The 22,999-nt window shown below is 45.0% G+C and overlaps 1 protein-coding gene across 2 annotated transcripts in view; it reads left to right on the top strand.

Moving 5' to 3' along the window:
• The window catches only part of DOCK2 (dedicator of cytokinesis 2), a 2,042,522-nt gene that overhangs the window by 327,110 nt on the left and 1,692,413 nt on the right, over positions 1 to 22,999 (top strand). The gene's annotated exons all lie outside the window — the stretch shown is intronic.

Here is a 22,999-nt window from a genome sequence, read left to right as displayed (position 1 = left end):
TGGCCGTGTAGCAATTGTCTTTTTCTTCTGTTTTAGCCCTCATAACTTCTGTGCAGGGATTCTTTGTTACCGCGTCCTCTGAACTATCCTCATTATTAAAGTGCTTCAGTAGGTATTTTGTCCATACCTCCTTTGATATATGGGAATTTCGACCTAGATGTTCTGGATTCTTTATTCTTTTGACCATTTGCCAGAATTTAGAGCTATTTTTCTGCTTCCCTTCATAAAGAAGTTTTGCCCATAGGTCTTCGTTTCTTAGTTTCTGTTTTTCCCATTTCATCCGTTTTAGCTGTTTTTTTGCTTTCTGTAAAACAGTTTGCAGGCTGTGGTTTGTGGGGTCCTTTCACATCTGTCTCAATGTTAGATTTATTAACCTTTTTTGTGTTTTCATTTCTGGGGTGAATTGATTTTTACTTAAAGTACGGTTCCCTTGACATAAGCAATTTGGCGAAATTTTCGTAAATTTCCCACTGATGGTTTGAGTGAAATTTTGCCAGACTTCCGACAACTTAGTTGAAGAGCTGGCAATTTGGGTGAAAAGAGTTTTCGCTATAGAGCTTATGGAGTTGATGTTATTGACGTTACACCATAGCCGCATTAGATTTGAAGTAACTTCAGTGTCAAGGCCTATGTGTGATTCAGTTTCCAGTTGCGAGTCGACTCTTATTATAGCTTCTTGAGGCAGGTGGTCGCTGAGGTCACTCGTCCCTATTCTGAATGTTGTTTCAGAGCAAAACATGTTTAAGGATGTAAACATGTAGTCAAGGTGGGAGGATTGTCTATTGGAGTGGAAAGTGGCAACTAGTGGATCATCTTCGACGTAACGTCCATTCAAGGTCCTTAGGTTAAGGTGTCGAAGTAAGTTTTTTGAGTACTTCGTTGATTTGTTATTTTTTGTGGAGCCTTGTCTTGGCACGCCCCACGCTTCGTTTAGTTCTTGAGTGAGGTCGTTGTCATGGTCTTTGCTGATGAGGAACATGTTAAAGTCCCCCGCCAAGATGATTAAATCGGAGTCCTTTTCTTCCATTATTATTTCCAGGGCTTTCGCCAGGTCCTTGGCCGCTTTTTGTTTATGTTTAGGATGAATATATGTATTGATTATTATTACTTCTTAGGGCTGCTTCTGCAGTCAAAGTGAAATCTTTACCGCCTGTATTGCACTTGGGGGAGGTATGTGGGAATCTATTGCCTTAATTTCGCCTATTGTTGTTATTGAAGCAAGGAACATCAGGTCTCCTGATCTTCGTCCGAAGGTGGAGTTTTTGTTTGCTGGGATACAACTAGAAGTGAACCCTTGCAGCTCAAATGCTTTTTCTTTCCAAGTTTCTTGGAGCAGTAAAAGGTCAAATGTGTTCAGATGTTGTAGGAACTCTGGATCATTGCTTTTACTGGCTAGGCCATTGATGTTCCAGGAGCAAATACTGATTTCCCTGGTCTTATCTAGGGGATTAACAAATTCTTTCCCTCTTTGTCAATTTTTGCCAGTAGTTGTGTTGATTGTACGTTGGATTGACTTCCAATTGAGGAGGGTGTCTGGCGAAAGGTGGCTACTATGGCTTTGATTTTGTCCAGGTAAAAGTCTTTTTGTATCCTGGGAGTACATCTTTGGGGAATTACTCCTTGCTCCCTTTAATACTGAGTTGGTATTTTTCCGTACTGAAGGCCTGATGAAAGGTAAAAAAGGTGTCGGGTAGCGAGGTCCCTTTTCGAGTCTCAACTCTATCCCCCATTGTTGGAACGTTGCTTCTTCTTCCATGATTTTATTGGCTATCTCAAAGGAGTTCCAGGTTGTTTTTGTTGTATCTGGGCGTTGCGACTGGGTATTTTGCTGAAACTCTATTTGCATGAGGTCAGTGGTGCTAATGTTTGCTAGGCTTGTGACGGAGTGCAAAAGTCTTAATATATTTCCCCTGTTCAGTATGTCATCCCTACCTCGGGATGTGTATTCAGGAATGAAGAGGGTTGATGTCGGACTGTTCAGATGCTGGGATATTGTTGGATTAGTTGATGATTCCTTCTGGTCTTGCTGGATGGACTGAGGGGAGTGAGTTAAGCATGCTATGTCTGAATAATTTGGTGGCTCACTTTGATGGTTGTCTGTCCTCATTTCCCTGTTGTTACTATTCGATTTTCGTTTTAGTTGCTGCAGGTGTCTCTGCGTTGATGGTCATAGCATCATCCTCACTTTCTATTATTGAAATATGTTCAAATGGTGTTAAATCAATATTGTGTGCTGGTTGAGTTGTTTTGAATTGAAGAAGTTTTGGTTTAGGTTCTTTCAGTTCAGATTTCTGAGTGGCACTGGTTGTCAGTTTTGTGCAAGGTACTGATTTTGTACAAGGTACTGGAGAACTATCTGGGACCTTGTGTAAAAGTGGTGATTGTACGTCTAAGTTAGATCTTACATCCGTTAACAGCCGATTTCTTCCTTTCCTTTTTTTTTCTTTCTGCGGGTCTTGTTCGGGGCCTGGATGTTCCCTGAAGCTAATTCAACTGTAGTCGCAGTGATGGTCGTAGGCTCAATTTCCAATGATCCAGACAATGATGTTTGAACTGAGGGTAGGGTGATAACTAAGCTCTGTCCGGCTGGCTGCTCGATCGCTGAGGCTGTTTGTACTACTGAATATTCTGGAGTTAAATCCGAAGTTTGTGGGATCGAGATTTGTAAGACTGTTGATTTTAGGTCACTTATCAGGTCCCCCAGCATTAAAGGTAAAGATGATAATTTATCTAAGATCGGATCGCAGGGTAGTGATTGTGGTGGAAATATTTGAGCCGCGGAGACGGCCTCTGGGCCCCTCCTTATGAGACCATTTAGTTCTAAAATGTTCCTGTCAATTCCCGAAATGGAGTCAGCCACTGTCTGTAGGACAGAAAGCTGCAGATCAATTTTATGAGATTGGAATTCAAGGGCTGTGGCTGAGTTTTGCAGAGTGTTTAAAATTGTTACCCATATGGATCAGGGAATGGATTTCCAATATTGTTACTTCTATCCGGTCTCAAAGATTTGTTTGCATCAATGAGTAAATTGCCGTCGGATGGTTTAGGATTATAAGTAGCAACTAGTTCTTCCCATTCCTGTGTTGCTATGGAAGACATGTCATTGTTTATGGAATTGTTTATGGATTGGGAATCGTTGTATGGTAATAAAATGCGGCGTTGGGGTGACGTTTGCGCTGCTTGTATGCTATTTGTCGCTGCTTGTTCCCAGGTGCCGTTGGAGTTTGTTTGAGGTATCTTATATTCAGTCGAAGGAGTGATAGGCGATTGGAGGAGTTGCGTTCTGCTTTCCTGCTCTTTAGTTGTTGTTGGTGGTTCTGTCCGTATGTCTCGGGTTGCCTTCGTTAAGTTTGGTGAACTACTAAGTGATTGAGGGGAAAGTAGATCTTCTCTTTCCTCCTCGTTGTGAATCTGAACCTTAATTTTCACTAACGAATCTTGATTTCAAAAGGCGGTGAGCTAGCTTTTCTAGGGTGAGTCTCAGCCTGACTGGCTGAGTGTAGGTGGGTTACTGTCTCTACAAGGTCAACTATCTTTGATGGACTCCAGTCTTTGGTGGTCGTTTTACTGATACACACCGTTTCCGAATTGTCATTCCTTCCGCTATTGTGATTGTTGTGATTGATGACTCCTTGGCCTGCTAAGTGGGTGAGTGCTGCCATACTTCTTGTTTCATGCGATGTTAATGTTGCAGCAGCTACCTCAATGCTGGATAAATTGAGTGCCCCGGCTAACCAGGGTGAATCTGCTAGGTTGTTATTAGTAGGACTGCAATCAAGTTTGCTTGATAGAAGCGGTGTGTGGAGACCTTTGATGTTCCCTGTCTTAGAAAAAATAGCTGTTCCAGGGTCTTTTAAAAAAGAAAACAACTTTGTATATATCTTCTGTTGATTGGAATGTATCTTTTTCTTCGCAGGCATTCCTTCAATGGTTATGAGGTTGTTTAAGTCCATTGATGATGGCTTTAATTCTGGGGGTGATAAGGTTTGTATGGATAACTGTAGTGACTTTGGCAGAGCTGGAGATCTCAGTGATTGCTGAAGAACCATGATTAGACAAGGTGATGCGACGCAGTCCTTGGCTTGACCGTTGACATGACCGTTTTTGTTTGGGGTTTGAGTCGAGGTTCGGTTTTGAATTGTGGCTGACATCAAAGTTTTCATAGTTGGGCCTTCCTTGTCTGTATTATGAGCATTTGGATTGATTTCGTGAGAGTCGATTAAATGTAATGATGATGCTGGCTCCAGTTTCCTTTTCCGAGACTTGGGCTTGGAGTTAGATTTTGATTTGAGTGGGGGTTGCCTAACTCAGCCGGATCTCATTGCCCTACTTTTAAAAAAAAATGTTTTTATTGTTTTGAATCGTTGGTTTGTTTTAGGAACGAGGCACGTGGCAAGTGATGCTTACCCCTCTAGTAAGGTCTGCTGCAGGAATTCTGCAGGAGTTCTTGCTTAAGCAGGTCCTTTGTTTTTTAATGTTTGATGTTTAGGCTATGTACAGAAGTGTGATGAAGGTTTTTTCTATTAATGAACTTTTTTGGGTTAGAACTTGTTGGTTTATTGACCTGCTGACCTGTTGGGCCTGTAGTAACCCCTGTAGTGACCCCTCTGGGTCCTAGCTCCTGGCTTCCATGTTCTGAATCCTGAGTCTTGGTCTCCGCTACTCCTCCCTTTCTCGTGACTCAATGGCTCAGTGACAAGCTTTTATCCAGTTTCCCCAGAAGCTGTTACTTCCTGTGGTTTTCCGTGGCTTTTCTATGACTCCTGCGAGCCACTAGAATGGTTTGAGGAAGATAGAATATGTTTTGTCAACTAAACATGTTTGCAGGAAGCCACCGAGGCAGATGAATTCTAGTTGGGCCGTCAGACAGTGGAGTAAGTCAGACAGTGGCAGACGGGGCGGACGGGGCTACTTTGATCCCGTGGCTTCTCTGGGGGCTGGCTACTGATTACTGGCAAGTGATTGCAGGGGGCTCACAACGTAAATAGTGGCGAGCGGTGCTCACAGGGAGGATCACGGGCAAGCCAGACCTAGTCAGACTGCCTTCCAGTCAACCCCTCGGGCTCTTACTTTGCGGCTGCCTCTATCGACGGCCGCGCTCACGTCTTGTCTCTGCCCCCTCCCCCATGCCTCAGGCACAGCCTCACCTCTCCTCAGCCAGACGAACGAACGAACGAACGGAGGTGCAGTACGGCCTCTTCTCCCCTCTTCTCTCCAGCTGGGGTTACGGATTTTGGATTACGGATTGTGCGGAGAAAAAACGGCAGATTTCGCCGCTTTCAGCCTCAGCTCGGCTCCGCTCCGCTCTGCTCCGCTCCACTGCTCCTCTGCTCCTCTCTCTCCCTCTCTCACGTGACTCAATGTCAATGAGAAGAGAATAATCAGCAGTTTGTCAGAAGACATTGTCTGACATTTCACCTCTGTCTTTGAACCCCCAGCAAATCATGTGCATGTGACTACAGAAAGACAACATTTAAAGGCCTCTTTACTGCACATTCAACTGAACTCCAGCATGATAATTGTTGCCTAACATGTACTTGCCAACACTCAAACTACCAAGGAACCTCTCCAATCACTTTTCTCTTAAGCAAATTTCACAACTACTATGAATTAAACTAGAAGAAATGTGTGAGCTACTCAGCATTGTTATCTTAAAGCCTGTTATGAAGTTCTGTGGTTATACTGAAACAGCAGCGACCTACGTGATTAATATTAGGGGTGGGTGAAGCACACAGAGTTTCACTCTGCAAAATCTCCACGAGATTCGGCTATAGAAATCCAGCCTATCCTTCAACATTACAGTGCACAAGCTGGCAGCAGCAGTCAAATAGAGAATATTGTGCCATCCAGTGTATAGCCGCGCATCACAACAACACAAATACCCCTGTGTGCACGATGAGGTTACATGGAGTTCGGTCAGGAAGGGTACGAGGGCCTTGTGCTAGCACTAGCATGGTCAGCGACTAGCTGCCGCCTCCCCCCCAATCCGGCACCCAACACCCAGGAACGTGGACACGAGACGTCTTTACTTTTTGGAAGGCGGGCGCTAGTCGCCCGGCCGTATTTATTAAAGTATGAAATTAAAAAGGTTTTAATTGCATAATCAACAATGAATACAAAAATCAGGAGGACATTTAGTTCACATTCTTATCAACAAGTTTGAGAGCCTGACCTTAACAAAACTCTAATACATGTTGTTCCTAACTTAGACTAAACATCCTAAACTTGATTTTTGTACATTTCTGGCCATATGGCAGGGTCACTACCGGTGTCAGGTCCTACAAGCTGCGCCTCCCCCATAGAAGTGCGCATGCGCAGTGTTACCCCGGGAATTGCCCGGTCTACGCCCTAAACTCCATTTACCCACTAAAGGAGGGCCCTTACTCTGCGCCGGTGGCGTCATGAGTCCACGCGCGCTGGGTGGCTACCAGCCTAAGGAAAGCGTGAACTACTCCTACCCGCGCTCCTTTGCCTATTACCTTGCCCCTGGAGTTCTGGGAGTGGCCCGCAGGCCCCTCCCCCTGGGCGGGAACCTCCATAGGATGATGCCCGCCCCCTCAGACCTCAAATATGTGCTCACCGATAATGACCTTACCGCCACAGGCCAGCATTGTTAACCGACGATCTGGCCTCCCCCCTCTAGCCCCTGCCCAAGGATACCCTCCTACTTTCAAAACCCTCCAGCCAGGCCCAGATATTGTCAGACCATAGGACATTACCCTCCTCCGTTAAATGAACTCCGTCCTTCAAGTAATACTTGTCGCCCCAGATGCACCCATGAGGTATTGACTGTAACAAGGGGGCTCGAAACAACCTATCCAACCGTGTGTTAATCCTCTTTACCGAGTGATTCAACGCCCTGACCGAGTATCCCCCCCGCCACTGTAGTCGAGGTATGAGTTGTGACCATACTAGTGTGCAACCGGGGCAGGTCCTAGCCATCCAACCCGCCGTTGAAATAATCTCCTCAATCAGAATGCGCCTGCCCAGTGTTGCCAAATCATTCTCCCCAAGGTGAAGTATCACCACTGACGGTGGAGACTGCTGGCGTGCTAAAAGCCCTTGGAAGAATCCCCTAAACTCGTGAAGACACAATCCCCCTCTGCCAAAGAACTTGATGTCCAACCCTAGTTGTGCCGCCCTTTTCCTCTTGTCACCTGACAGAAAGACACATTCTGCTCGCTTCACATATGAATGACCAACAATCCAGACATTGTTCTTCATTATTTCCTGGTCGCCGCTCCGTGCTGATGTATGTTGCCGGTGCCCGACGACAAATTCCTCCCCTGCGTAACAGGTCTGAGAAACTGTAAGAGAGCGGAAAGAGACCAAGCGTGAGTGACAAGTAATCATAGCATGTCAATCCGAACATAACGTTTATAGCACTCTGAAGACCATCTCCCAATTGTCTTCACTCTTTCCACTGGGAGGCCCCCCGCCACCGCCTCAGTTGCTGCCCCAATCCTGAAGGAATGAGAGCCAAACTCTTTAGGGTCAAGACCTGCTTTCCTAACCCCCATCTCCAATACTTTCCTGAATTGATACCTGGTCATGGGGCTCCCGTCGGCGTGACAGAGCAACGCCCTGCCCGCTGAGCCTACCAACAGTCCGTGTAATAATTCTACGTGCCTCACCGGGCAGCACGGGTTGGCGGGGGCCCGTTGCAGAACTATAGTGTGACCCCTAGCCTCCTGGTCGGTTTTTGACTTTTGGATAATCACCCACATGGTATCCCCCCTTATCGTCACACTAGCCTTTTGCAAGCCGCCCAGTAGGTCTGACTTGGAACCTGCCACGAGTTCGCTAATTCTCAGCGCCCCATAGAATGCCAAAGAGAATGCCGCCTTAAAAAGAAGCACCTCCCACTCTGAGCTACAAACAGACTCCAGCGTGCCCAGTAAGGCTGTCAGCCGGGCCAATCCAATGGGCTTTCTCTTATCCTTCTGGTGTCCCTGAATACGGCGCCATCCCCTTAAAGCCTTACGTATCATAAAGGTATTAGTGGGATCCCGGAAGCCCCTAGCTTGAGCAAAGAATGACACCGCTGCCCTATGTCTGTTCGCAGCTGCCACCGAGCGCCCCTCCCTATGCATCCATTCTAAATAGGCTGCAAAGCCATCCTCCTCCGCCCACAGCGCTTCCCATTGTGGCCCCAAAAAAGAACAATAAGACAGAAACGCCCCTTCGTAAGCCGTCTTGGTCCTGGGGGCTAGGCTAGCGACCACGAGGTCCTGTAATCTGGGGCACCAATCTGCCAAAGTACTGCTGGGAAGTGTGCTGGCGAGGGGTCTGCTGAGGGAAGATGCTCCCTGAAAACCTGCATTTTGAAGCGAGAGAGGGAGTCAGCTGCATTGTTTAGAACACCAGGGACATGTTTGGCCCTAAAATTTGCATTTAGTTTAAGGCACCGCAGAACAATTTCTTTGACCAGACGAAGTATGAAAGGACACCGCGCCCCCTGCTGGTTGATACATTCTACCACTGTCATGTTATCTGACCAAAACACCACTGATTGGTTACATAGGTGTTCGGGCCAGACCATCAGTGCCACCCATATTGGGAAGAGTTCAAGGAAGCCAATGTTGCTGGTCAGACCCCATGTCTTCCATTCTTCCGGCCACTGTTGAGCGACCCACCTGTTCCCTAGGATGGCGCCAAAGCCCACACTACCGGCCGCATCAGTCCATAAGCCCAACTCCGCTGATGTTGTGAGCGGGCCGGGCCATACCACCCTACCGTTAAAATCCTCCAGGAATGCCATCCAAATAAGCATATCCTGGCGAATTTCAGCCGATAGGCGAGTGCGGTGGTGCTTTTCCCTCAGCCCCTTCATCGCGTGAGCGATTGAGCGAGAGAAAGGGCGAGCCATGGGGATGATTCTCAGTGCGAAATTCAATTGACCTACCACCTCCTGTAGTTGCTGCAGAGTGACCTTCTCCTTGCGGAGGCATAAATGCAGCGCTGACTTGAATTTGTCCACTTTGTCCCTAGGTAATCTAAAACATCCTTCTAGTGAGTCAATCTCAATGCCGAGGAATTCTAAGCAGGTGGTCGGGCCAACTGTCTTCCCGGGCGCAAGCGGGACCCCAAAAGCCCGCATGAGCACGCAAAATTCCTGCAATGCCAGTGCACACTCCTAAGATCCCGCTGTACCGAGGAAGAGGAAATCATCTAAGTAATGCATGACCCGCTGATGGCCCGTCACTTGTCTCATGGCCCATTCAAGAAAGGAACTAAACATCTCAAAGTAGGCGCAAGATATAGAACAACCCATCGGCATGCATTTGTCCATGTAGAACATATCCCCAAAAGTGAAACCTAACAGACGCTGATCCGCTGGGTGGACCGGAAGGAGGCGAAAGGCTGATTCTATGTCTGATTTTGCCATCAGCGCCCCGGGTCCCGTGGCCTGCAATAGGTTAACCGCTTGATCAAAAGAGGCATATTTAACACTACAAATACCCTCGTCAATGGCATCATTCAGTGACGTCCCCCTGGGTGCTGACAGGTTATGGATCAATCTGAATTGCCCTTTCTCTTTTTTGGGGACAACTCCTAGCGGGGAACACACAAAATTGGGTACTGGCACTTCAGAAAAGGGGCCAGCTATCCTGCCTAATGATAGCTCCTTGTCAATTTTGGCGGCCACCACCGCCGGATTATGCTTGACTGACAATTGGTTTCTACAGTGCGCGCTACCTGTGTATCCCGCTGCCGGGATCCTGAAGCCTTTAGAAAAACCTTCCTGGAGTAGGGTGGCTGATGTGTGGTCCGGGTATCTGTTCAACCATGGAATCATTGCCACCACATCCACTGGAGTGGGGGGGCCTAACCGGTCTATCTTATAGTGGCTTTCCCCTACCCCGCTGACCTGTGTTTCCCTGCTTGGACCTACAGGCAGTTTCTGGATGAGAGGGGTGCCCACAGGAGGAACATGCATGTCTAAACTTACACGCGGCCCTTGTGCAGGTGCGCCTATTAAAATCCCAGCACACCCCTTTTTTCTCTGGCCCACTTGTCCTAAACTTCCCAGGTACCTCACTCGTTTGGGGGGGCCGAAAGGGCTGTTGTGGCCTAGTGAACACCTTGACAGCACTGAACTGAGGGGGGGGTGCGGTATCGGAGAACTGTTTATGCCACGCCATGGAGTCTACCGTGTCCCATGGCAATGATCTATTGAATTCCAATGCCTTCCTGAAATTGACATCATAACCCTTCCATGCCTCCCCAGAATACTGTTCACTCCACCCCACAATCCTGCTTGAGTAGCATGCCAATGCTGCCTGTAAATCTGGAGGGCGCTCAGCTTTAATTGCAGTGAATACAGCCCATGCTTTCATCCAGTTGTTGAGAGTTTCCTCAACCCTAAATCTAGTACACTGCGCCCTCCATTCGCTTGGAAGCATCCACTCTTTTAGTGCTTTCGCCTGCTCCATTTCCCTATTATCTAACAACAGAGAATAAATGTACACGTACTTATCCGCCCAAATCATCTCTTTCACAGCTAAAGACACATGCTGAGCTAAATTCTCACTCCTGGAAGGTAGAACTCCGTCCCCCAAGAGCGGCAATGCCACTTCCTTACCAGGTGCGGGCACCGGGGGCGGCTGCCCATTCACTCCGTTCGGCTGGGGAACACTTGGACCTGTAAGGGGAGAAGATATTGGCAATGCAACGCTGTCGGCGACCGCCGCCGATCTGATTTTTTCCACAAACCTCGCCGCCTCTGCCGCATGGTCCGCAGAATTCGGGAAAGCCCCCCCTTTTTGGAGCCATGGCATCAAGGCCGTTATCTGGGCTAACAGTTCAGTTGGCGTTGGATCTAAGTTACCTCCTGGGACCACCGGTACCACTGGGGTTATGCCCTGTGGTACAGGCGCGGCTGGCAAGGCGGGTGCCGGGTGTGGCAAGCCTGTGCCCGGGATTGTGGGCACCGGTGGGGGAGCAGGCCCAGCGTCTACTGGTTGACCTGCTGGCACCGGCACCACAGGGGCAAGGGGTGTAGGCACCGGTAAATGCGGGGGTGGGACGACCGCCGGCGGTGCCGCAGGTACCGGTTCTACTGGCCCAGGGATGGGGGCAGCGTCCCTGGGTCTCTTGGACCTAGACTTCCCGGTTGGGGTGACAAAATCCCCCCTTGGCACTGGTGCCACCCTCTTGCGGATAGGCCTACCCGATGGGCCCGGGGCATCACCATGCCTCTCATTCAACCGTGCTTCTAGCTCATCTACTTTCCCTAACTGCTGTTTCATTTCCTTCATATCACGCATCATGGCCCGCATCATAGCCTCCATGTTGGATCCACCCTTACCACCTCGTGGCCCTGGCATGGTAAACCAATAACAAACTGCCTACTCTCCTAATATCACCACAGGCCAACTTATGTACCTCTTAGATGGAGGGTCACCAGGGGGCTTTCAGCACCATGCAACGGCGACCGCAACACTAGCGGCTTGTCCGCTTATGTAGGGGGGTGAGTAAACCTAATGCAGACCCACCCGGCGGCCACCAGGAGCGATGAATGCCAGCCCCCCGTACCCCTCTTACCGACCCCTCCTGTGTCCTCGCCGGCGATGATGGTCTGCGGTCACAGCCCCCACCACGTTGCGTGCCCTGTCTGCGAGTGAAACGTGTCAATAATGTCGTTAAGGATGCCTGGAATTGAAAAAAGTATTAATACCGTGTAATAACAGCATGAACAGGTTTTAGGAAACCCGACTTAAATACCGAGTACGGTTGAACCGCACTAAAAATACCTTGTATCAGTGACCTTCCAAAGAACACTTATGCAAAAAGGCCGGTACACTACTGAGCACAGTCTTGCACTTATTACCCTGTATTGTGCGCTTTTGTGGCCCTCTTTGAACCACAAGTTACTCTATAATCAATACCACACAGTAATGAAGACACCCTAAGAAATGTCCCTTCTTTGTATACTGTAACAACAATTCACTCAATAGTTGAGACCATGCAGTAGTGACAAACCCTTAAAGAAATGCCACCTTGTTTTCATAAAATGCACCCTTTGTGCCACAAACCGTACTGTGAATTATAACTAGACACTGCAATGTAGCGTGAAAAAAGTTACATAAATGCCCCCTCGTTTTGTGCACTTCTCCAGGGGTCTCCCATCCAGGTGCTGCCCTGGTCGACCCTGCTCCGCTTCCTTATATGGCGCGCGGTCTAATTCAGGTGCAAATAGCCGACTCCGGCCTGTCTATGTCGCTCCTCAAGTGCGCGCCAAAATTGCCTGTTCAAATTCGATAGCGGCGCTTAGTTATGGATTGTCAGGCCGCCCCTCTGCACGCACTCACCCTGTCCCCTTCCGTCTTCGCTAGCGAGTCACCGCCGCCCCCACCCGATACCTGATCGCCACGCTTCCTCGACTGTTACCGGCGCCTGCCGCGTGACGCCCTCCACAGGCTTTACTCTCCGCTGATCGCAACCGGTGAGGCGACGCTCCGTGTCTCTCTCCGCGGGGAAGGACCAAGACGCTCCCTGCCCTCTCGACGCGGCCGGTGTTAATACCTCGCAGCTCAAGCGGGATTCTATCCTTGGACCTGAAAAATAAAACGGAGACGATCTTGATGCTCCTCGCCGCTCCGTGGCCGCAAATCCCAAGCTCTGCTTCCCGCCTGAAAGAAAGGAAAAAAGATTAATAAAACAAAGAGGCCCCGAACGCGGGGCACAACGTTCAGCGGGGGAGCGTCCAGGGACAAGGGGGTCTCCTGGGCGCTCCCCACCTCTTATTCCCGAGGGGCCGGTTGGCCCCTCCTATCGCCCGCCCCCCCTGACCCGGAACCACTAAATTGGATCCGGGTCAGGAAGGCCGCCGGCCAATCGGCGGTGGGCCGCACCCCCAGGGCACGCCCCCACCGCCGAATGACAAAAGGGAAAAGGGGGGGCGACGGTCGCCGCGCCGCCATGCGTGCGGGGGGGCCGAGGGCCCCCCCTTTTCATTTGGATCAGTGTCAGATTCGGGTGGGCACCATGCACCTTCCATGGCATTCTTTACTGTCCAATGCGATCTCACCCGACCAGCAGAAACTAGGGGATGTGAGAGAGAGTATCACAGACATCTGTGGAGGGGGTGGGGAGTACGGTAACAGAGAGTAGGAGCGCTGGGACCGCCTGGATGTGAGAAGTAAAGTTCAGATGACTGTGGCTGCTAGGTCGATATTATATTAATGCGTGGCACTGCAGTGGGACTTAAAGAACAACTGAAATATGCGAGGTCCAGCACCGGTGTTAGATCACACCAGCAATCTAGAAAAGTGCACTGCACATCTATGCTAGCACCTGAAAGTGTTGCAAGAGCTATGACATACACAGCATTTCAAATATGCTAACCATACACCTAGCAAAACCTGCCACATGCTGTCCTGGTATATCCCAGCAGGGAATGTGCTGGGCACATCTAAGGAACATAGAAAGATGTGCAGGCAACACTTGGAGTAGGCTGGAAAAACCGAAGCATCCGGAATGCTCAAGCCACATGCCGTTCACACCAATATTTCTGATTTAGGGCAACGTGTCCCAGCTTTTTAAAGGTAAACATACTATTTTCCCCTTTTGCGCTGGAATCGTTCTCCGCACTAATGTAAATTAATGGAGTAATTAAATTGGCCCGACTTTTTTCTTCAGATTTTCCCCTAGGTGTTCCCAAATTGTGACATGTATGAAAAAGCAATGAAGCATATGTAATTAACGAAAGCGACTTCTTGCACATTCTCCAGTTCAGAAAAGACTTTATTCAGTCAAAAATGCAAGGTATCAATGAACAAATCATGAAAAATAAGAAGGGAACAAAAGGAAAGAAGGGGGAAACAAAAGTTAACCGGTAATGTGGTACAATAAATAGAAAGACGTGAGCAAATGAACACAGGAACAAATCATGGGTATCATATATAGCAAAAATAATACAGCAGATTCATATAAGCAATTAAAAAGGGAAAAATAACTTCTTGCACATTCTGAGCCAGCCCGTAGTTGCCCTCTGAATGCATGACTGCAGACTTGCAGAGACAGGTTGTGTATCCACTGAGACGACCGGTAGCCAGCAACTGAGAGCAGCATGCAAATTGGATGCCTGCAGCAGCTCCGTCCGATACAACAACAACCAACAAGTCCTAGCCTTCTGGAAGAGCACCACTAACTAGAAGAACCATAGAGTAGCTAGCATCACCGTCCTTGCTTCCATTCAGTGATCCCTGCCAATACTGCCAAGAACAACAGACTTCAGACAGCTAGAACAGATTTGAAGCATTCTTCAATTCTGCTACACCACCTTTTTGGGTTGAATTTCGAGGTGGGCACTGGTAAACTCCTCTCTCCGTTGGTTGGAGGAGTTTGGTCAAACTCCAAGTGGAGTGCAGTGTTAACAACTTTGCCAGCAGAGTGAAGTTTACCGCCCACCCCTAATGATCATACACAATCTCTTTATTAATGTCATAACTACAATTTCACAATTAATTTACTAACCATGCTTTCTCAAATTTTAAAAAGCAAAATTTTCCACTCTTTTTTTCAAAATGTTCTCGGGGAGAAGCCCCCCGGACTTGACCGTGCACTCATCACAAACTTTTATGCCTCAACACTTTCAAATGTCACCAGCCACCACTGCTTACAATTTGCTAGTTATATTTAATGTTGTACACTTAGAAATGTCAGCCTAGTGCATGACAAGTGAACTCTCAAGTAGAAAAGTTACTCTAGGAGTGAAGGAAAATGCAATTTTTCATAGTTCATAAAGGAGATGAGGCTTTTCTAGAAGGTTTCATGCCACCACAGTGGTCTAAAAATAAGTGTTTTAAATTGAAAACACTGGGCATAAATCAAGGGCAGAGGCAATTCCCTAAACCGATATCATGTTTTAATCATACTTACAATGTACATATAATCACCTCATTGTTTACTAAATGCGATTATGTATCTCATATATAAATATGTATAGATAGTTGCCTTTCTCTTTACTGAAAAAAGTATTTCTGTCCAGGGGTTATCCTGCAATCTGTATAGTTCAGTGGTTTCCAATAGGGCACGGTCTGCACATTATGTAACTGTGTCAATAAATAAACTGCCTGGAATTGGAATTCTGAAATGTAGTAAGGTTGTAATCCTGACGTCATACGAATCTTACAGCTAGATGCATCAAGCGAAATACCATTCGCAAAGTGGCAGATTCTTAGAATCTGCCCCTCTGCCACCGGTATTTATGCATTTGGGATGTATCATCCCAAATGCATAAATCACTATTTGCGATTGCATTTAAGGAATCTCAAATTAAGATTCCTTAAATGCAATGCATGAATGTAAAATAGCTAGCGATTTCGCTGATAGGGATCGCTATTTACCGTGAAATCAAACTTCATGGTAAATAGCGAAAACTGTGAAAAATGCACTAAAGTGCATCTTTCAAAGTTGTATGTTTCACACACACATGTCCTTGGGACTGTGTGTGTGCAATACCAGTGTCCAGGTCAATTTAAGGGGTGCAACAGGGTGTCCTTGGACACCCGTCACACTTGAAATCGCATTCTCAAATTGCGATTAACTAATTGCTAATTGCAAATTGAGAATTCTTCCCCATTCATTACTATGGGCCTCTTGGCCCATAGGAATCAATGAGATGTCATTCCTTATTTGCAAATCGCACTCTGCGAGTCGCAGAAAAGGAATATTTAGGAATTGCTAATATTTTAGCAAATCCTACATGCATCTGATTTTGCGAGTCCCTAAATGCGAATCCTTAAACTTCGCAATTAAGGACTCGCAAAATCGAACATTGATGCATCTAGCAGTTAGTCTCACAACCACGTAGCAGGTTCCAGAACAAGAGCACCCATTTCAGCACTGCCTGTGTGTACCGCCCATCACTCCCCTTACTTGACCCTTGCAGTGAAGACGGTTCTAAAACTGATGGCTGAAGCCTGGTGTTTTCTCTAGGATTGCTCAGCAAGCAGCTTTTCTCTACATTAAGATTGAAAGTGTGACTGAGAGAATACCATAATGGTCCTTGTTATTTTCACACTGTTGGGACCCATCTGTTGAAAACAACTGCCAAAGGCAACGTGTGCCTCTTTTAAAATGTATAAAGATATTGTGCTAAAATCAAGGAACTGTTTTTGCTTGATAAGCTTCTTACAGCCTGATTCATCAATCTCCCGTTTTGCGAGCCCCTAATAGCGATTCATAACGAATCGCTATTAAGGACTTGCAAAACGGGATTCATGTAGGAATTGCTAAATAAATAGCGATTCCTACACATTCCTTATTTGCGAGTAGCAAATTGCTAATCGCAAATAAGGAATAACTCCCCATTCATTCCTATGGGCCAAAAGGCCCATAGGAGTGAATGGGGAGTATTCCTTATTTGCGATTAGCAATTAGCTAATCGCAAATAAGATAGCGATTTAAAGGGTGCCAGGGGTGTCCAAAGGACACCCTGTAGCACCCCTTAAATGCAAATTGAAACAGGTGTTGCGCACACACATGTCCAAAGGACATGTGTGTGTGCAACATGCAACTTAGAAAAATGCTTTTAAAAGCATTTTTCTAAGTTTTTGCTATTTACCGAGAGGTCTGACCTCTCGGTAAATAGCGGCCCAAAATTGCATTTTCGCAATTTTAAAATGCTTAATGAATTGCATTTAAGGAATCTCAAATAGAGATTCCTTAAATTCAATTCTTCGCAAATGTGCGAATTCTTAAATAGCGAATTTTGCATTTGGGATGATGAATCCCAAATGCAAAAATTGCACTCGCAAAAGGCAAGATTCTGAGAATCTTGCCCTTTGCGAGTGCAATTTAGCTTGATGAATCAGGCAGTTAGTTTATTTTATGCGATGAAATGATCTGACAAGGGAGTCTAACATCGAACTAAGCCATGAGCTTAGAACAGTGGATTGAATGAAGTGACACAGGCGGATGAAAGTTTTTAGTGCCAAATAAACTTTCCATGTTCTTATTTTTTTCTTTGTGTATTTATTTATAACTGATAACGATATTACTTGAAATGTCCTAATTTATAGTTCAAAAGTGCTTGTGCTTTCTTTGCAGCACTATATTAGCCCCTGAACCTGTGGTTTTAAATGTGAGGAGTTATGCAAGGCAGGTCACTGACGATAGTCTGCCTAAGATGTGTTTATTTTCACGTATGTGCTTGTGTAGAAAATATTTCAAGTTATAACAACAGGTTTCTCCTCAACAGTGCAGATATGTAATAGTCTGTTGCTGATTTATAAATCGCTGTAGTTCCCGGGAGCAACAGGGCAGAATCTGTGCAGCTTGTAACATACAAATAAGATGTTTCATCAGATTATCACAGCAATGCACACTTCAGTCCAGTGGCAAATCATGGTTAATATCCCCTCCGGAGATTAAGGCGAGTATCACACTACTCTTCCATGCCCTGGGAGGTTGGGGTGGGAAAATCATTTAAGAACTATATATGTGCTTTTGCCGACCTCCAAGAAAATCCTTGCCACGAATATAATAGACAGAGGCAAGCATGATTGTTCATGCGGCTTTGTCTCACCCTTTAGTAGCATTGGGCAAGTTCCATTCTTACTCTTAGGTTGATGTAGGGAAAGTTAGGATCAACAGATCAAATGCAGTAAAGAATGTAAGGTCTAGCCAAACTCATAAAAAGTAATACATTTTATCTCAACATTTAAAACTCTTAATACTATAGCTATTGTTAATAACAAACAATCCAGGAATCTTTGTGGCCACTGCCCATCATTATCTGGAGATAGTAGATGGCTCGATATAGTGCCATGATGCGGTGGTTGCACCCTATAGTATTACAGCTGATCAGGTCAGAAGCGGGGGGCATCAATTGCAACAAAGCTTTGGCTACCACCCTATTATTCGCGTCTACCTTTTCACAGTTGTCTCAACAGGGAAGGCTTATGTTTCATGGCTACCAAGTCCAAAATGTGGTCCAACAAGAGTACCTCGATAGTCTATCATCTTTCAAATAAAGAAGGTGGCGCTCTTGAGCAGCATTTCATTGTAATGCTCTAGCCAACATCATTTGTTAGCATAATGGCTAGATAAGACAAAAGAAGGATTTATATTTCAGAAAAGGAACCCACAAGCAGGAAATCTTGTCTTTTCAAATTTTCTTAAGAAGATAGATTAGACCTATTATTGTCAGTCCGGGATAGTTTATCAAATAAGAGTCTTGCTTTGTACTTTATACCCCAGTATCAGCCACACTTGGAGAAAATATGTATGCTATCATGAACCTAGACCATGTAACGGAGAGACCCGGTATAATATTCTGAACCTAGAGTAGGTCTTGTACATTAACCTGAACCTTTTACCTATGTGTAAGCAAAACTTCAGGGAAAGTAGTCCCTTCCTCTTTGTGGCCTAACCTTTCATAATAATTTCACTTTCACTAATAATGATTAGTTTCCTGCAGCAACTCCCTATATTTTCCATGTCGAATTACACTCTGTTACAGTGCTTGTAACCCTGCCCTTGGATTTTGCCTTCTGTGACAGGCTCACCTTCCATGGATAAGAGAGTACGATAAACCACATTTGTTCTTGAAAGGCTTAGTAATTTTCTGCACCATTCGAAGTATACAAAAACATCAGCAAAGGGAGATTATAGCTTTAACCATTTTCAGTATAAGGGTTTGTGGCCATCATTTATCATGGATGTCAATAGCAATTGATGCTGTCCAATAGGTAATAATGAAAAATTATTAGAATTGTTAAAATGTAAGTGTAGGTCTTTTTCAACAGAAAAGGAGCATATGTTAGGCCTACTTGCAAGTGCATCTGGCTGCCTTAGAGATGAGGATTTGCTGTCTCTGGAAGCACCAATATCAGATCCAGATGTTTTGTATAGAACCCCGTCCTTTCCAGCAGCACTCATCGTAAGGCTGTTTCTGATGAAAACTACATTAAATCAGATAAACTGAGCAGTGTGATTTGATCCCAAAGGATGGAGTACAGATGAAATCACAAGACATAGGAAGGTGGCTCTTGGTGGCAATGCTACATATGAGGTGCTGATTGGTATGTTGCCACTGCGACAAGTGCTGAAACATATGGTTCTGTATACTCTATAAATATTGACACATGTAGACACAAGACCCTGTAAAATATAACAGCAGTATCTATCACACAAAAATAGAGAAATAAATCGACAATAATACCTCAACAGACATGAGGAATAACATTGGCAAAGCAGGATCTGTGGAGGAAGCTGGAAGACCAGTAACAAAGAGTGCGCGAGATAGACTATCCCTATAAATAGAATTATTAGAGCAATAACAGTGAACGGTAGACTTCAGTAAGTACTCCCAACGTTGCTTATACGGGGTGAGCTAACAACGAAATGTGTTGTTATATATCATGAGTGAATGCATATGCAGGATGCAAGCAGGTGTTACAGATTCAGAAATAGTAAATTAGGCAGAGAGATGATTATTCAAGTGTCTGTGAGTATGACTCATCCCACAGTACCTATACAGAAGTATCCACAATTACAATTCTTCCACAAGGGCTGTGGTTTGAACATCTATTATTAGACAGGTTCATGGAGTTAGTTTACTCAGTTTCCTTTTGTCAGGGTCGGTTTCAATAAAGCTAGTGCACTTTATGTTAGTTGTAATGGGGCAAAAAAAAAACACTGCTACAAGTTCTACCGTTAACAGGGCTCCTCCCAATGGGTATCATGCTTCGTTTGTAAAGGTTCTTTCCAGGGCCGGACTGGGAACCACAACCAGCCCTGGCAAAGTGCTCGGCTGCCCCCCACCCCTCCACTTGGGGGAGTTGTAGGTGCCGCCGAGCTCTTTGCCGGGGCCGGTTTTTAGCCGATTTTGGTATGCTGCAAAAACGGCCCTGTAACAAAAACGGCCCCAGGGGCCCAAAACTGCCCCCCCACCCGTCCGGCACACTGGGGGATTGCCCGGTGCCCGCTATGGCCAGTCCGGCCCTGGTTCTTTCACAACCAGATATCCCTTTGATCAAGTAGTAGTCTTCAATGCAGGGTGCAGGCTTTCACCACACACCAAGACTCCTATGTACATTGAGGTCTGTGTAGGTGATTGTGGTCCAAAGCCCTGGAAAAGGCATTTTCTGACAGAGCCAGGCACTGGATAGGACAGCTCCTTGTGTTCCCATGAAAAAGGGAGATCTTCCTCTTTCAGGCAGTAGAGCCTCTTTATTCTACCTTTCTCCTTCCATGATTGAATATCAGGAGCTCTGGTTCTAGCACAGGTTCGGAAAGAGGAAAGTCTAGTATGTCATTTGCACATACCACTAACCCACTGCTAGCTGCACAGCATCCTGCTTTTCTAGCAATGTGATGTATTCTAAGTTTTGTGAGATTGTGTTCATGCCTGAAGAAATCTAACCAAGAATGCCATGTAAATGTGAAGGTAGCAAACCCTTCTCATGTTATCCCAGAGCTCTTTTGAAGTAATGAACCTACCCCTTTTTACCAGCTGAACCCCTTTACACCTCAGTGACATTCCTTACCCCTTCGCTTGATGACAGGTAGGCTGGATGTCACTTGGCGAGTCCAACCTGGCAAACGTCTACTGTTAATATTGCAAGAGTTTGAACTCCTGTTCACAACAAGGTGCCAGCTTTAGGAAAGGCCCAATAAGGCTCCTCCTCGTTATTCTGCCTTCGCAACGGGAGCAGGACAAGTCGGGAGGCTGGTGCATTTGTATATGTTAATGAACTTCTTTCCAAAGCTCTGTGGTGCCGTCATTCTCCTCAGTCACCCATGGCTAGGGAAAATATACATCATTAAACAAAATCTAATAGCATTCTCATTTTGGATTTTGGGTTTGGACCCGAAGTACAGAAACCCTTTAAATACCTTAAAAGTGTCTGATACCAAGTCTGAATGTTATAACCAATGCCTATGCCACTTTTATTTGCTAATCATTACGATTGCATTACCATTCAGTTTCCATTACCTCAGTCTCATTCTCTGTTAACACCTATGAGTATTTCATGTCGGATGATGCCAAATGATTCAAGATTAATCAGTTTATTTTCTTTTAATTTTATTTTTCAAATTCAAGAAAAATATAAAATTGTGAAATATTAACCTGCAACACTTGTATGTATTATTAGTACACCCAAACACTTAAATATAAGACATACTTTCCAGTCCCACAGTCACTTAATATTTCCTGCATCCCAGCACTATAATCGTTACTGCTTCCATCAATTTACTTTTATTCAGACATAATTACGTGGTCTTCTAGGACTCTCTCAATAAATTGCTAGTTTCAACTTTGACTCAAATATTTTGGCTACTTACTAAGTTAAATTCTAAATATCCTATTACATTCTTCACTGAATAAGATACATCAGAAAAACACATTTGATGAAATAATTTTTTTTTAATAAAATGGCCTACACTATGTATATGCGCCTTGAACTGATTGCCAAACAACATTCTTAAGGTTCTACATTCAAAATATCTTTCTTGAGCCTTTTCTTTTCTTTTCATAGTTTGAAACCTCTACTTTGCGCAAAATTTCATGTTTAATCGATTAAACCTTCAATGAAAGGAATAATACATGTACATATTGTTATGCAGGGTATTTTTTGTAGCGTGCTAACTCCATTATAGTTGTTTTTAGACCAAGATTCACCTTAGTTACCCAAAAATAATGTAATCAATTTTTATTAACTGTTTTCGGAAGTAGCATAACATGCTTAATATGCTTTTTTCTTCAAAAAGATTAATTGCACCTATATTACTTTCTTTATTGGACCAGCCTCATGACACTTACCAATGGATGGGACAGCTTCTCTTATCTCCATCGTATAACTTTTGTTAACTCTAATGTTTGAGCTCTGATTTTTGAGGGAGGGGTCGGCTAGAACGGATAGAGTTCTGCTAACTCTATGTCATAGGATGATAGAATGCTAACACACACAACCTCTGAATTCCAAAGTAGATCAGTGTCTCACTCCCTGTGAAAAGATCAGTTCTTGTACACTATTAGATAAAACACAATATCCTTTGTCAGTCAGGAAGGAGGAAATCTCAAGAGCTTGGTATCTGCAGACTGATGCTCTTACAACTAGTATCAATGACACTGCCATATGAATGAGTTTACACCTTATAAAGACTTTAAGTGACATTTTAGCCCAGCACGAGGTTGCCTGGAAGGTCAATTAACATATGCATTAATGTTTTCAGCAAATAGTCCAGCTACAACCATGTAGCAAGTGACAGTCTTTAGTATAGTTATCCTGCTGTTGTTTTTGCACATGTCCGAAAAATTGTTAATCATACGATTGAGGGTATGTTTTGTATCTGACATTATGGAAAGAAAAAAAAGTATGACAGTGATATCTATTTAGGGGGGATATCTATGTTGCCATATATGAAGGGGGAAACATAGGCTTTAAACTGTACTTGTGTCAAACAGTACGGCAACTTCGCTTGAATGTTCTAACCAGATTAAATGAGTAAATCGTGCTATTACCTGGAATAAGCAACTACCGTACGAATTGAGTACACTACTCAAAGTACAGTGATGCTCTTTTTCAAAAATGTTAAACTCCACTGACTGTCTAGGATGAATTTCTGAGTAATTTTTTTGTATAAATAAGTGTTTGTAGGAAAAGAAAAATGAATTAAAAACAATGTGTTTAGTGGAAACATCTTACCCAGCCAGTATGTGTCCTTGTGATTTATCTAATCTGGTTATCATTACAACAACGATCCATAATGCTTTACTTAAACTGTATTTTATTACATTTAAAAATAATATGAAAAGTTCCTTGGACTTGGGCAGCTGAAAGTTGGTTCAAAAGCTGTTTATTCCAAGTGGTCCGTGATGACTTCATTATATATGTCATTTGTGATGTTAGAACTGATGTTATGAACGACATCTCTGGTGTCTGAAGTACCCAAAGTGTATGCCATTTACTGTGTATCTGTGTCGGCAAATCCTACTGAGCACCGTATATGGCACTGGAACACAGTGCTGCTGCCCGCAATA

Source organism: Lissotriton helveticus, chromosome 7 (assembly GCF_964261635.1).
Source record: "Lissotriton helveticus chromosome 7, aLisHel1.1, whole genome shotgun sequence".
Classification (NCBI taxonomy): Eukaryota; Metazoa; Chordata; class Amphibia; order Caudata; family Salamandridae; genus Lissotriton; species Lissotriton helveticus.
Note: the sequence above shows the minus strand (reverse complement) of the source record. Positions and strands in the feature narration are given on the sequence as shown.